This window comes from Callithrix jacchus, chromosome 1 (genome assembly GCF_049354715.1).
Source record: "Callithrix jacchus isolate 240 chromosome 1, calJac240_pri, whole genome shotgun sequence".
Taxonomy (NCBI): domain Eukaryota; kingdom Metazoa; phylum Chordata; class Mammalia; order Primates; family Cebidae; genus Callithrix; species Callithrix jacchus.
In genome coordinates, this window is record NC_133502.1 from 51866145 (window position 1) to 51883602 (window position 17458).

The following is a 17458-nucleotide window of genomic DNA, read 5'->3' on the forward strand; positions in this document are numbered from 1 at the left end:
ATTACCTTTTCTTCTTAGAAGTTATCATTCTAAGAATTTATACATTATCATTATCTATTACTAGTCATATAAACATAATTGTAGTGGGAATTTTTGAGGGGTCATTTTATAACTTTTCAAAAATCCCCTGAGAATACTTCATTAGAATAAGTGCCACTTATTTTTAGAATCTTGATTTGGGAGCTATTTCAATATAAGTATTTCCAGTTGTTTAAAATGAATAATTTAAAAAAGAACAGCAGTAACACAAGAAATAACAGATTACAAATTTTCAGATTTTTATTTAAGACAGTTTAATGTACACTACAGTCATGCACCATGTAAGGAAGTTTCAGTCAATAATCCACTACTTATAGGATGGTGGTTCCATAAGATTGCAGTGGAGCTGTAAAATTCCTTCCCTCTAGTGATGTTGCCATCATAACTTCATAGAACAACACATTACTGGCATGTTTATGGTGATGCTGGCGTAAATGAACTACTTTCATAAAAGTATAGCACATATAATTATATATAGTCTATAATACTTAATAAACTACCACATTACTGGTTTATGTATTTACTATATTTTTTGAAGTTATTTTATGTACTCCTTGTACTTAAAAAATAAAATAAAACAAGTGTAAAAGAGCCTCAGGCTGTTCCTTTGGGAGAAATTCCAGAAGAAAGTGTTGTTATCATAGGAGATGGCAGCTCTATACATGTTGTCCCAGAAGAACCTTCAGTGGGACAAATGTGGAGGTTGAAGACAGTGACGCTGATGAGCCTGACTTTGTGTAGGCCTAGGCTAACATGTGCTTCTGTCTTCATTTGCAATAAAATGTTTTAAAAGTAAAGACAATCATGATTGAAAAGTAAACAAAACCATTTAAAAATTAGAAACAGAGAAAAGCTTATAGAAAAAGGATATAAAGAAAAAAATATTTTTATAGAAAATGGCAGACTGGAGGCATTGCTAGCATGTCTCTCCCACCTAGAAAGACAAAATAATGTGTAGAGACTCCCACTATAAACTTTTTTTCCAATAAGAAATGCAGGAACTTAGAAAACCTAAATGAAACCACAGACTCTTTGAAAGAAGCTGCAGGTTTCATGCTCTACTGTGAGCCAGCAGGAAAACTGTAAGTTCCCAGAGTATGAGAGGGGGATAAACTGCCTCCAGGATTTACACTTCCAGCAGGGAACCTGGCAACCCAGGCCACGCGGGAAGCCCTTAACCCTACCCAGCACTGGAACTGATTTACGGAGCAGTGGAGAATATAAAAGTATTGCATGCATTCCCAGTCTCCGATGCAGATAGGAGGGAGACCATTTCTGACCCTGCCTCATAGGGGACCTCAGGGAAGTCTGTCAGCTAAATCAGGCAGCAGTTGCAGGTTCAGAGAAGCTCCCAACTGAAATTCCCAATACAATGTCCGGTGGGCATGAACTCCCTTGGCCAGAACCGGGGACTGAGAGGGAAGAGTGCTGCAGCTACGAGTGATAGAGCTGGATGCCCTGGCTTAACAGTTGGTCAGGGAGGGGCATGATCTGAAAGCCAGGATTATGGCCTGGGGCAGTTTTGATTTCCAAGGGCAGACTGCCCAGAATTTAGCTAGCTGTGGCTAGCAGAACATTGCAGGTGTGAGACCTGCCTTGCCAAGTGCATGAGAGCTGGGTGGGGCTTAACATTGTCTGCTACTCCCTGCTCCCTATGTAACTCTTCTGTGCAACAAAGGCAGCCATGCTTCCCCCTAAAACATTATCCCAGCAGCCAGATCGCCATCCCCCAATCCCCACTGGGGCTACTGCTTGCCCCACACATGGAAAGACAGAACATGGACCCATCTGATCCAGCCTCCACCTGGCTTTGCCCCTGAGCCTGCTCTGGTAGCTTACCACAAAAGACAGAAACTTTTGGGAGCTCTATATCCCTGACCATTCCTTGAGAATCCAGAACAATTGCCTAGGTAACATAAGGCAAGCACAAATTCTACTGCTACTATCATAACTGGCACTGTTTTGCAAGTGCCACCAACTCGCACAGTTCATTACAGCATCTCCAGAAAGATTAACGCAGTGCTCAGGAAGGAGAAAATTTGTGCATAACCTCAGCTATCACCATTGTCTGCAACACCCTGGCTAACCAGGAGGTCCTGAGTCTGTCCACATGACCATTTCATTCCTATTACAACCAGCAATGGAGAAATCCAACACACTAAGGCTATTTATAACCCAGGAATCTCACAGAGTCCATGTCTCTACCCTGTCACCCCCATCAGAGCTGGTGTTGGTATCCACTGCTACAAGACTTAAGGATGGGTAGCATCACTAAATCCCTTGCAGACATTCCCAAGTATCAACCTGAAGTGTGGCAGCCCCATTGTATGTCTAGTCCCAGAGTAGCAGCAGCATACACAGTAGTACAGCTCTCAGGGCCTTCTACTCCTAGAGGAAGAAAGAATGCACCACATCAAAGGAACATTCCAGCAGACTAAACAATTCAGATGGCAGGCTTTGAGTCCCAAAATTTCTGCTGGTGGGAAGTTTCTTTTAATAGAGGCCCAGCTGCAGTGCTGGGCTCAGCAGGGAATACCTGCAGCTCTATCCAAATAGCCAGGCAGCCCTGATACTTGTGAGAGGTCTGGGAGAGGTTTGGGAGAAAGCCATAAATGTCTTTCCTTCTTATCCACCATTACAGACAGAGCTGGAACTTCTCTCATAGGACCTCAGCATGAGTGTACCTATAGACAGTCTTTCTGGAACACTTCAGGGTGACTGCATCACCACCAAAGGAGTGGTCTTCAGGCTCAGGCTTGCATGAGGGGTAGGGTAACAATTCCTCTCTACTTGAAGCATCAACACCTACAGGTGAAAAGAGGTGCCTATCTGATCTGAATAGCCAGAATACTGGGCCAAGAGAATGGCTGTGATATGGATTGGCTCTGTGTTCCCATCCATACCTCATCTCAAATTGTAATCTTCACATATTGGGGAAGGAGACTGGTGAGAGGTGATTGAATCATATGGGAGGACTTCCCCCTTGCCGTTCTGACAGTGAGTGAGTTCTCATGAGACCTGGTTATTTGAAAGTGTGTGGCACTTTGCCATTTGCGCTCTCTCTCCCTCTCTCTCTCTGTCTCTGTCTCTCTCTCTCTCTCTCTCTCTCTCTCCTGCTGCCATTGTGAAGAAGGTCTTTGCTTCTCTTCCACCTTCTGCCATGGTTTTAAGTTTCCTAAGACCTTACAGTCATGCTTCCTTTTAAGCCTGTGGAACTGTGAGTCGATGAAACCTTTTTTCTTCATGATCATGAATTACCCATCTCAGGGAGCTCTTTATAGCACTGTGAGGATGGATTAATACAACTAGAAGATGAATCACTTTCTTGCTGGCCTGGCAGGGGAGCTGAGGTGGTTCCCAGTCTTCCCTCTGATAAGACCACAGTGTGTTTTGATGGGAGATCCTTCAGCCACTCTGTGAAGGCTGTGACCTCTGCCTATCATTGCATATTGCATTTACCCACCTGTTTTAGCGACAACTTATTTCTGCCCAGGGACATCTTCCCTACTGGCTGGAAGCCTGAACTATTCAACCCAATAAATAAAGTACTGGGGAAAAGTAAATAACGTGAAAAACACAAGGGAATGACATAGGCTTCAACAGACCTCTGCCATTCTAACTTCATAGGACACAGTAAACTTGCCCATACACTGAGCACCTTGCTACTACAACCAGCATCTGAGAAATCCATCATATATGGGCCTTCTATAACCAAGAAGCTAATACAGAGTCTTCATCCCGAAAGCATCAAAAGCTGAATTAGGCTGCAATAAACTATAAACATTGAAGTCATATCCATAAGGGGAAACAGAAATTTAAAAAAACACAGTGAAATCAAAAATAAATTCAAAAAATAATTTGAAGAATAGGGTACTCAAATGAGAAGGAGCCAGAAAAATAATTTTGTCAATATGACAATATGTATATAACACCTGCAAAAGATTACATTATCTGTCAAGCTATGAATCTATATCATTGTGAAATCTTTGACATATCAGATAAAGAATGCAAAAGGTTGATTATTAAACTATTCAATGAGATAAAAGATAAAGGTGAAAACCAACAAGAAAAAATTTAAAATAATAATTTAGAATATAAATAAAAAATTTCCTAAAGATATATTTAAGAAATCAGAAGTTCTGGAAATGGAAGACACATTTAGGGAATTACAGAAGGCAGTAAAATTTCTAACAATAGACTATGAAGTAAAATAAAGAATTTCAGAGCTCAAAGACAAGGCTTTGGAATTAATGTATTGGGAAGAAAATAAAGAAAAAATATAAAGAAATGAAAAAAATATAAAGAAAAGAAATATCTCCAAGAAATATATAAAATTGTTCCTGAGGTTAAAAAAAAAAGGCAAAAAGTTTGAAAAATTTATTTGGGGGAATAATTAAAGAAAAATTATCTGGCCTTGCTAGCGATTTAGATATTCAGCTACAAAGGCTCAAAGAACTTTTGGGAGATTTATTGCAAAAAAGTCATTGCCAAAGCATATACCTATCAGGTGTCTAAAGTCAACCTGAAGAAAAAAAGTTCTTTTTTTACCAAGGTTTCAGAATTCATATTAATATATAACATTAAAATCATTTTATATAATAGTAATACTATTAAATTGAATTTTTTAAATGGCACTTATAATAGGCAAAAAAAAAAAAATGTTTCCAGATGAATCTGACAAAATATGTGAAAGTTTCACACAGTTAAAATTAGAAAACACTAAGAAAAAATTAGTAATTACCTGAATAAATGCAGAAAGATACTTTTTGGTAATATAATAGAATGATACTTGTTTGTTTGTTTGTTTTTTAATTTTACTTTAAGTTCTGGGATTCACATACAGAAGGTATAGGTTTGTTGCATAGGTATACATGTGCTATAGTGCTTTGCTGCACCCATCAACCCTTAATCTATGTTTAAGCCCCAAATGCATTAGGTATTTGACCTAATGCTATCCCTGCCCTCACCCCATACCCTCCGACAGGCCTGGTGGGTGATGTTCCCCTCTCTGTGTCCATGTGTTCTCACTGTTCAACTCCCACTTATGAGTGAGAACATGAGGTGTTCAGTTTTCTCTTCCTCTGTTAGTTTGCCAAGCATGATAGTTTCCAGCTTCATCCATGTCCTGCAAAAAACATGAACTCAATCTTTTTTTTGGCTGTATGGTATTCCATGGTGTATATGTGCCACATTTTTGTTTTTATCCAGTCTATCACTGATGGGGATTTGGGTTGGTTCCAAGTGTTTGCTATTGCGAATAGTGCTGCAGTAAACATATATTTGGGTATATACCTGCTAATGGGATTGCTGGGTCAAATGGCATTTCTATTTCTAGATCCTTGAGGGATGGCCACACTGTCTTCCACAATGTTTGAACTAATTTACACTCCCATCAACAGTGTAAAGGCATTCCTATTTCTCCACATCCTCTCCAGCATCTGTTGTCTCCTGATTTTTTAATGTTTGCCATTCTAACTCGCATGAGATGGTATCTCATTGTGGATTTGATTTGCATTCCTCTAACGATAATTTGCGTTTCTCTAATAACGCATTTCTCAGTGATGATAAGCTTTGTTCATGTGTTTGTTGGCTGCATAAATGTCTTTTGAGAATTGTCTGTTTATATCCTTTAACCACTTTAGGATAGAGTTTTCTTTCTTGTAAATTCGTTTAAGTCCCTTGTAGATTCTGGATATTAGCGCTTTGTCAGATGGATAATTTGCAGAAATGTTCCCCAATTCTGTAGAAAATTTCTAAGAGCAGTGAGATAAAACATCAGTTAACCTGTAAAGATAAACCTATCAAACTAACAGCAGACTTCTAAGCAAAAACCTTATGAGCCATAAGGGATTGAGGTCCTATCTTTAGCCTCCTTAAAAAAGAATAATTGTCACCCAAGAATTTTGGATCCAGCAAAACCAAGTTTTATAAATGAAAAATAAATAAAGTTATTTTTAGTAGAACAAATGCTGAGGGAATTTGCACTACCAAATCAGCCCTATAATAAATGCTAAAAGGAGTTCCAAACCTGCAAACAAAGCTTGATACGCACCAAAATAAAGCCTCTTAAAAACATAAAACTCACATGGCCTATAAAACGTAATGCAGAAAACAAAGTATTGAGGTAACAATCAACTTGTTGACTGGAATGGTACCTCATATCTCAATATGAATGCTGAACATAAATGGCCTGAATGCTCCACTTAAGACATACAGACTAACAGAATGTATGAAACATCACAAGCCAGATATCTGCTGTCTTTAAGAGACTCACCTAACATGGAAGGATTCATATGAACTCAAAATAAAGGAGTGGAAAAAGATATTCCATGCAAATGGAAACCAAAAGCAATCTGGAGTAGCTATTCTTTTATTAGATTAAACAGACATTAAAACAACAAAAGTAAAAAAAGACAAAGTCATTAGATGATGATTAAAAGGATCAGTCCTATAAGAAGATATTACAATCCTAAATTTACATGCACCTAACACTGGCACTTTCAGATTCATAAAACAATTACTACTACACCTAAGAAATGAGATAGATAGGAACATAGTAATAGTGGGGACCCTCAACACTCCACTGATAGCACTAGGCAGATTGTCAAGACACAAAGTTAACAAATAAACAATGGACTTAAACTACAGTCTGCAACAAATGGACTTGACAGATATTTACAGAAAATTCTGTCCAAGATCTGCAGAACATGTATTCTTCTCATCAGTACATGGAACATACTCCAAGATAGACCATATGATAGGTCATAAAACAAATCTCAATACATTTTAAAAATTAAAATGATATCAAGTGTCTTCCTAGACCACAGTGGGATAAAACTAGAAATCAACTTCCAAAAGAACCCTCAAAATTATAGCAAACACAGAGAAATTAAACAGTGTTGTAATACAAAAGAATAAAAAAGATAAAAAAATAGTTGATAAAGTTAAAAATTTTCAGTAAGCTAAATATAATGTATCATTGAACAAATAAAATTTATTTTAAAAATTTACCCTAATGCCTAATGTTTAAGATTTCAAATGTCCCAGGTCCTCATATTCACTTGCTAATTACTCACTGATCCACCCAGAACAATTTTCAGCCCTATAAACTCAATTTGTTGTAAGTGGTCTATATAGGTACTGTTTTTTTTTTTTTAATTATTATTTATTCTGTATTTTACTGTATCTTTTCTAGATTTCAATATGTTTATATATACAAATATTTATTATTAACATTATTAATAATTATTAATATTATTAGAGTAACATGATGTGCAGGTTTGTAGTCTGGGAGTAATAGGCTGTACCTTATAACGTAGGTGTGTTGTAGGCTATACTATATAGGCTTGTGTAAGTACACTGTGATATCTGTATCACAAACATCATTGCCTTATGATACAGTTTTCAAATTTTCAGAATATATCCCTGTTGTTTAGCAGCACACGACTGTATTTGATTTACTGTCTCGATGTCACTTTCCTTTCCTCATGCGTTACCATCAACAGCCTAATGAAACAGCCTGGGATTGCATAATGACTACTCAGCGCTTTGAGTTTATTTCTTTTTCAGGCACTGTGGTAATTTGATTACTATATTAATAATATGTCTCCTTCACGTATTTTTAAATAGTTACTTGGTCAGGAACTATTTATAAGCTTTGGAAACATTTCATTTATTCTGCAGGATAACTTTAAGAAATGGGTATTAATTCTCATTTTATAAATGAAGACATTAAGTATCAATGTTTAAGTAGCTTGGTAAGTGTTAATTCCAGTAACTAAATAGGCAGAAATAGAATACAACTTTCTCATTGCTATCTACAGCTTCTCCCTGTGTGTGGGTTTATTTCTATTAGCCAGGATACACCTTGGTTTCGGCAATCAGTTATTGACTTTCTTTGAAGAAGGGAGAGCAAAAGGAAAAAGGGAAGAAAAATAAACCATAAGCTTCTTTTACTATCAGACACCACGTTTTTTTCTTCCACATTATCTTCTTTAAAGAGTTGCATGTTTCAGAGTCTATGAGTGCAATTGCTAGAAAGGCCAAGTGGGACTATTTAAAGTGGTGCAGTTCAATACTGACAGTGATGAAATAGAGAGAGCATGGACCCTATAATCTCAAGGAGGGGTGGCAACTCAGTTGAATATTGTTTCAAGCAAATATAGGCAAAGATTGATAAAGTTTCCAATTTTTCAAAAAGACCCATAATCTAAATTTTATACAAAATCTAGCTTTTAATTTCACGAGTTGGAAATTAAAATCAATGACTTAACCATGTTATGATTTCTACTCTTAGTTCTGCCAGATTATTACTTGTTTAACTCTCTGTGATCTGAATTCTGCCTCCAACAAGCCATTTTAAAGGATACTATGAATAACTCACATAGTGTCTTTTTAATACATATTAATTGACATCTTAATTGACCTGCAAGCAGTTTAAAACTATTCATGTGTGTTTATCGAAAGATTCCTTCATGTGGCTATCTTTCTCTACTCTCTCTTTTGTCAATCTCGTTTATTACCATATTTTGCTTATTATCTGTCATGCCAGTAACCGCCAACTCTAAACATTTATCACAGTTTCTTATGCAAGCTTTATAGAAATATTAATATACCTCATATATACATATTCAGTATACATCTTAAGTATAAATTCCCCAAACATATGACTGTCATTCAGGAGACTTTTTTTGAACCTCACTAAATGTCATTAATTTTGTAGCACCCTATTTTTGTTTTACATAACTTTACTGTTTTATTAATTATTTCTTTGGATATTTTCATATATCTCCTACAACAGTATAATTTCTATGGGAAAGATAATTTGATTTTTTTATTTTTACAAAGACATTTTAGTATTTACTATGCTGGACAGCATGCCACATATTTGTCAATAAATAATGTATTGCCTCTCAGCTTCAAATTTATCCTTCAATCAATACTCTGCCAGAATGTGTGGAATTTCTCCTGTATTTACTTCATAGTGAGCACAATATTTAAGCCTTTTCTGCAGAGGGCACTGCAGAGATGTTGTAGAGGAAAGGGCTCTCCTACGGTGCCTGGCTCTTTATAGTGAGTGAGAGGTGTGAGTGAGAGAACATCTGGTAGTGCTATAACTCAGAATCTGAGGTCCCTGACTTCCTGCAGTCTTTTCAGCATGGACAGCACAATTTCCAGGCTTCCTACCGCCACAGGTTTTTGATTCCTTCTGCCTACCTGTGTACCTGGACTCTTGCAACGTGACGACTGTGACCTGCTTGCACCTACAATTTGTCATTAGCTCATTCCTTCTGTATACTTTTACCTAGATCCACTGAAAGAGATTCCATGGTGTGGCACCTATGCCATGGAAAGTTGCTTTTTACCATTGTTGTTGTCTAGCAATTGCCGAATAGCTCTGACCTGAGCAAACCAATGAAACACTGTGCTATTCAGTGGGTTGCAACTTCACCTTTTCCAACTACTTTAGTCTCGTGGAGGAAATGCTCCTTCCAAATATTTTTGTCATTGAATACTCTCTCTCAGCTCTAGGATACCACATAGAGTTTTCTTGTATTTTATAGTTACTTTTTTATCAGTTTACCAGTCTTTTGTATTACATTTTTCCTGTCTAAATCAACTGTGTGGTTTCTGCTCATTATGATATAAACTCAATAAATAATTTTGAGTGAATAACTACACAGTCCAAGTTATTTTAATCACCATATAAAATATCTAGAGTTTCTTCCATATATCTGAACATGCTCACTATGTATCAAAAGACAAAACAAAAATTAAGGGAAGGTGTGGTCAAATTTTATAACTGTTTTTAAGTGTTTATAACACTTTTAAATGTTTGGCATCTAGAATACACATATAATACGAACAAATAAATCAGAAAAAAAAAGAAATAACTCAGTAGAATATTTGACAAAATACTGAAACTAAAGTGTCATAAAAGAGGAAATATTACTTTCTAATACACCTGGAAAAAGCGTGCCTTCCTCAGCCGTCACATAATGCAAACGAAAGTTAAAAACAAAGTACAACAAGGTAACCAAAACTGCCTTGCTTAAGCTTAATGTAAACAAACACGAAATCTTCATCAAAAGACTATCAGCTTCTATACAGTCAGGGATACGCCCAAAATCTGGAACACAGAACTGATTCAGTGAAGAGCCACACTCACCACCATTAAAGATAAGTTTCTATAATTTACATGGGGGTGTCACTGGTGTTCCAATAACTTGATCTTGCTCCTACTGCTGTTGCTACCAGTGAGAATTTTCCAGTGCTTCATTGTATCATTAGATCGTAATTAAAATTCTGGGGAGGAGTTTATCTGATTGGTAGAGCTTAAGTCATTGGGCAGTCCCTAGCTGCAACAGAGACTGAGATAATGATTATCTGTTATCTTCAGCTTTTATAGTAGGTGGCAAGCTCTGTACTGCAACAACAATCACAACATAAAAGGTTTCTCAGTAATGGGATTGCTGGGTCAAATGGAATTTCTATTTCTAAGGCCTTGAGGAATCGCCACACTGTCTTCCACAATGGTTGAACTAATTTACACTCCCACCAACAGTTAAAAGTGTTCCTTTTTCTCCACATCCTCTCCAGCATCTGAAAACGTGGCACATATACACCATGGAATATTATGCAGCAATCAGAAATGATGAGTTTGTGTCGTTTGTAGGGACATGGATGAATCTGGAGAACATCATCCTCAGCAAACTGACACAAGAACAGAAAATGAAACACCACATATTCTCACTCATAGGCGGGTGATGAAAAATGAGAACACATGGACACAGAAAGGGGAGTACTAAACACTGGGGTCTATTGGGGGGAAAAGGGGAGGGCCAGTGGGAGGGGGAGGTGGGGAGGGATAGCCTGGGGAGAAATGCCAAACGTGGGTAAAGGGGAAAAGGAAAGCAAAGCACACTGCCATGTGTGTACCTACGCAACTGTCTTGCATGCTCTGCTCATGTACCCCAAAACCTAAAATCCAATAAAAAACTAAAAAAAAAAAAAAAAAGGTTTCTCAATCATATAAATGTGATTAAGATACTGAGCTGCCAAAATGCATATATGCACATAAAAAGACACTCTCACTACACATATGACCAAACAGATTTATTTCAGTATTCCAAATAATAGTAAAAACTTGAAGAAACCCAAATGTTGGCCAATACAAAAATGCTTCAGTAAATTACACCATAATATTGTCTAGTGACTGATTCTATGTCCAAATTTTTATTATTTGAGAAAATAGTCCCTAAATTTAAATGAAAGATTGTTGGGAATTTCCATTAAGTAAAACTAAATGTATCCTTAATTTCAACGTTTATTTCACAGAATATTAAACGGCACTTGATTTAGCAGGACCCAAATGCATCAATGTGAATAAATCTTAAAAGTATAATGTTGAGTAACAAATCACTATGTTTGGAATAAGTATAATATGATGAAATGTATAAATTAAGAAAAATTATAAAACATTTCTCCATATTGTTCAAGAGAACACATTTAATGATTATGTGAAATATGAATAAGAAAGTTACACAGTGAGATGAGGGAAAATAAAATAGAAATCATTCAGGAGAGAAAAATTTTGACTCTCTCTTTAATACTTAGAAATAATATAAAGCAAGTTTGATTAAATTGTTGAATATGGAAAATACATACATGGATGTCTATTATATTATGCTATTTTTTGTATCTTTGACATAATCAAACTTAAAAACTTTTAGAGTGCTTTCCAAAGTAATGTGCAATTAAATTCTTAGAGAAACACTGTAAAGAAAGTAGTATGTTCTTCATATAGAGTAAACTACTGAGGTTCACTGACATGAAGTAATGTGTACAGTTGTCTCTACTCCAAATGAAGTATTTTTCAAATTCTTAATGTTACAACATAGGATTTTTCTTTTGCATTATCACCATAGAAGATGTTAATAGGAAATATCTACTCATATATTCATAAAATTGTCTTAAAATGTTTTATTACCAAAGAGACAAAAGTTTTCATAGCCTTCATTCTTTGAAAAAGCATCTATAACTTGAAACTCATGATTATGTGTTTCAAGAGATAGCTAAAATATGAAATTTGCCCACAGATTAAGTGGTAGAGATGAGAGTTCAGTGGTAGATAAAGGACAATAATAAATACCTATTTTTATGTTTCTACTTTTTACACATTGCTTTTCTTCATTATAAATCAAACATACATTAAGCATTTTATTAAAAGAAGTGAAACACTAGAATCTATCAACAAAAATTAAGTGAAGAAATATATCAGAACCATTGTAAGTTGAGCATCCTGAATCTGAAAATCTGAAATGGAAAATGCTTCAAAATCTGAAACTTTTTAAGCGCTAATTAAAAAGATGCCAAAAGTAGAGAATTCCACACTTCACTTCATGTGATGGGTTGCAGTCAAAAGGCACAATCCACAGTTTATTCAGCATCTCCAAGGAAAAATGACCATCTTAGCCCACTTCAGCTATGATATATCTTTTCCCTGCCCTCCTACAAAAAGTAGTAAAGTGGCATATGAACAGGCTGGATGTGTGTTCCCACCAGTGTCCTACATGGGGCCAAGACCTACGTGCATTACTTACTCTGCTTTTTCTTGCTTATTCTCTGCTCTTTGGTGTAAAGATATTACCGAAAATGTCAAAGAGGTCTGCGAATACCTCTATGGGTAATGATAATAAGAAAAAGTAAAAGCATTTATGTTTATCTATATAACAGAAAGTCAAGTTGTTAGAGAAACTGGAAAGCAGTGTATGTGTGAAACATCTTACAGAAGAATTTGGTGGTGGAATAAATATATACCCATGGAGAAACACAAGAATAGACTGTTGAAGATCTGTGTTAAAAGTAATGAATAGAAGACATTGAAAAACACAAAAACACTGCATAACACTAAAAATAAATATGTAAGTTGTGTAACCAAAGTGGATATGTTAGCATCCCCGAAGAAACACATATAACCCTGAAGAAACATAAGGATAAACTGTTGAAGTTCTGTGCTGAAAGGGATGAGAAGAAGATAATGAAAAATACAGAAACACTGCATAAACCTAAAAATAAATATGTAAATTGTGTAACCAAAATGTATATGATAGCATCACAGTGGACGCATGACCCTTAATGGTGTGTGGATCATGACAGTAGCAAAGATCTATTACGATGAACTAGAAAATTGAAGAGAGCATGAATATTAAACAGACTGGTTGCAAAAAAATTAAGAAAAGTCATGGCATTTAATTTTTGAAGACTTGTGGTGATAAAGTGTCTGCTGATCATAAGGCAGCAGATAATTTATTTATGAGTGTACCAAGGTTATCATTGATAAAAATCTGATACCAGAACAAGTCTATAATGTTGATGAAACATTCATTACTGTTTGGGTGTTCTTGCTCTAGAAAAACATCGACTAGAGCTGATAAGACATCCCCTATAGGAATTAAGTATGCCAAGGACAGAATAAATGTGCTGGGATGTAATAATGCAACAGGCAATCCTAAGTATAAACTTCCAGTGATAGGAAAGAGCTTGCATCCTCACTCTTTTCAAGGAGAAAATTTCTTACTCCATTATTAAACAAACAAAAAAAGCATGAATCATCAAGGCAATTTCTTTGGCTGGATTCACAAACATTTTGTACCAGCAGCTCGAGCTCACTGCAGTGACTCTGGTCTGGATGATGATTGCAAGATATTGTTATTCCTTAACAACTGTTCTGCTTATTGTCCAGCTGAAAGTCTCATCAAAAATCGTGCTTATGCCAAGTGTTTTCCCCTAAATTTGACTTCATTAATTCTGTCATATCACCAAGGTAGGTTTTCAAAAGGAGTTTAGCATGAAGGATGTCACAGATGTTGTTGCCAATGCTTAGAACAAAGTGACTAAAGACACAGTTGTGCATGCCTAGAACAGCCTCTGGTCTGTAACCACGTCTTGTGATGAGAATAAAAAGGTGGTGACTTTGAAGGATTCCACATATTAAGTGAAAAAAATAATGATGTCTGATCTTTTTACATATGCAAAAAATACCTTCAGAGTCCCTCAGTAAGCTGGAAGAAGTGGAAATTGAGGAAGTTTTTAACAGTGATAATGAAAATGCAGTTTTTCATTCATTGACTGATGATCGAATAGCCAAAGTGGTTCTGAATTGATGTGATCATGAAAATAGTGATCATGAAGATGATGTTTACACTGCAGAAAGAGGGCCCATAACAACATGGTAAAAACATATGATGGGATTACTGAAGGACTAAAGCAGCGTGTATTCGTAACAGAAGCAGAAATAATGTCAGTTCATAAAATCAGAAAGCGACTTCTAAGACAAAGAGTGTTGTTAATGAGATAGATGATTTCTGCAGGAAGCATTTTAAAAAGCCATTTAGCTGAATGTCTGCTCCTCATCCCTAGCGGATCTGCTTCCTGGCTGGCAACTGTTTCTAGTGTTTTTTCTCACCTAAAAAAAAATGGATAAAATACTGTGTACAGTAACCTTTTAATCAAAACACAGCATCTTAGGTGCAGACTGAAGGGCTACTGTTGTTTATTGTTGCTGCTGTTTAACAGCTCTTAAAAGTATTTTGGTGAAGCTACTGTGCTGCTTATTACCTTAAACATATTATTTTTTCACTGTCAATATTATGTCATATTTATTATGGTTAAGTACTTATGTGTGAAGAAATGTAAGAAAATGTTTATCAGTAGTTGTAAAATCAGAGTCAAGAATGATGGTGATGCCAAAAAAATCTCAGATTGTTCACGTGGGTGGCTGAGACAGTAACACTTTCAATTTCTGATGGTTCACTGTATAAGAAATTTATTTTATGAATAAAACTTTTAAAATATGTAAAAATAGCTTCAGACTATCTTGGAAAATTATATATGAAAAATAAATTTTATGTGTAGATTTGTGTCTCAACCTCAAAATGTCTCATTATGTGTATGCAAATATTTCAAAATCCCAAACAACTGAAATTCTTATGTACTTCTGGTCCCAAGCATTTCAGATAAGGAATGGTTAATATATGTGAATAAATAACACTTAAGAGAGAAAATGAAATTAAAAGCTGAAAGAAGAATGAAGAAACTTTACTTCACTAAAGAAAATGTGAATAGCAAAGAAGAAACGTGATGTGTTTCTGTGCTAACCTAGAGTTATGCTAGCATTGCAATGAATTTCAGGAATATTTGATGATAACAACAAGGTATTGCTTCTGCAATACATGGAAAAGGCTATGGAGACACTTTCAGCTTAACTGAACAATGGAAGTGATATGTGTAATATTAGAATTATATAATTGTTCTGAAGATTTGTGTGTGCTTCATGGTTGCCAAAAGGTAAGGGCTGATTACTGTTAATCCTATCAAAAGGAACATACACACTGCATACATACATATCAGATAGAGAAGATTTAAAAGAAAAGTGACATTACGATCAATAGAATCTGTGCTAAATACTAGTTTACATAACGGACGTTGTAACAGACCTTGTATACAATTTGAAATTGTATACAATTTCAAATAATTTTCCTAATATCTATGAAATAGGTCACCATTATTATCCAAATCTTAGAGATAAGGAAACTGAGTTACGGTTTTATTTAGCACTGGAGAAATCATAGACACTAAGTAGTAGAGGTTTATTTGAAGCAATATTATATTTTCTCTAGAGCCCATGAATTTAATAAAATTAGGTTGGAAAAATTAAGAGCTATTGGAAGGTGATGACAGTCCTGGGATTTAATCACGAAATCCTGGGACCTGCAATAATTAATAATAAAGATTAATAAATATTAAGATTTATTAATTTTTCTTCCATATTTATGTGTATTTTCTGAATCTGTTTCCTTATCTTAAACCTGAAAGTGTTAATACTAGTCTTGTAAGAGTTATTCTATCTTTCCCACAATTTTATCATGGGCAGAACAAAAAAACTGATAGCTACATATAAACACATGAAAAGTGAAACAATATTCATTGTTCAAATGTTTTATCACATTTTTTTTTTAAATTTTTTATTGGATTATAGGTTTTGGGGTACATGAGCAGAGCATGCAAGACAGTTGCGTAGGTACACACATGGCAGTGTGCTTTGCTTTTCTTCTCCCCTTCACCCACATTTGGCATTTCTCCCCAGGCTATCCCTCCCCACCTCCCCCTCCCACTGGCCCTCCCCTTTTCCCCCCAATAGACCCCAGTGTTTAGTACTCCCCTTTCTGTGTCCATGTGTTCTCATTTTTCATCACCCACCTATGAGTGAGAATATGCGGTGTTTCATTTTCTGTTCTTGTGTCAGTTTGCTGAGGATGATGTTTGTTTTATCACATTTATGTATACCTCTTGCTTAAACAATAATTTTTTAACAGAAAATAATGAAAGTTAATATAAAAGTTTTTGCTTAATCAATGTCTTATAAGCTTACTTTCTAAATTTGCAGTTGGCCATTTTATTCTCTATTTTATGGAGAATTATTCACTAACCATGCAGTAGCATTGTTAGTACCTTTCCTTTTTAATCACATGAATGGTGTTTTAAAAAGTAAAGATAGAATTTTGTGGATTAAACATCATTCAAATTATGATTTATTGCTTTATTTTACTGATACTGCTAGAAATGTCGTAGGTTTAATTATATAAAGACTGTCCATGTTTTTAAATTTTAACTAAATATTATATTCAGTTTAACTATATAATACCCCAACATATTACCCACAAGCCAAGAATGAACATACTTTACATGGTAGTCAGTAAAAAAACAACTTTTACAAGTAGACTAAGATGCCAGCATGTAATTCCCAAAAGGCTAAAAGGTTAAGGACTTGGTCTTGATTACTGCTGTATCACTAATGGTTGGAAAAATGCCTGGGACTGAGTGAGCACTCAGTGAATATTTATTCTATGAGAGTGAGTGCGTGTGCATGTGTGTGTGTATGCGCACATGTCTGTGTGCGCATACACACACAACTTCTATCCCATTATTTCAGGCAAGATCCACAATAAACAATGTGTACTAAGTCATAAGAAGAAATGGAATTAGAGCTTTATTTTGGAATAAGTACTCACTGATATTAAATGATGTCAAACACATAGAAGATTAACGGAATGTTTAATATTTGAGTAAAAAGAAATCAGAAGAACTGGGAAAAGAATATATCTCCTTAAGTTTTGAAACCCTACAAAAACAGTGCAGCAGCTTACATATATCAAAGTTTGGCTGTTCAGCAACTATTTTCTACTTCTATTTATTTTGTGTGTGTGTGTGTGTGTTTGTGTGTGTGTGTGTGTGTAGTCTTAAATTTGCAGGATAACTTAGGACCATTTAAAATCATTATCAAATTAATGTCACAAACAAATGAGGGAAAATGTCAATATATCTAAATCAAAAAGCAAGGGTTATTTTTGACATTAAT

General features: G+C 35.4%; 1 long non-coding RNA gene across 1 annotated transcript; it reads left to right on the forward strand.

Annotated features, from left to right (window-relative positions):
- The first annotated feature begins 7716 nt into the window (after positions 1 to 7716).
- LOC128928315 (uncharacterized) lies at positions 7717 to 9654 on the forward strand. Its single transcript, XR_008473197.1, has 2 exons — positions 7717 to 7796; positions 9348 to 9654. It is a non-coding gene; the product is annotated as an uncharacterized LOC128928315 (long non-coding RNA).
- The last annotated feature ends 7804 nt before the right edge of the window (positions 9655 to 17458 follow it).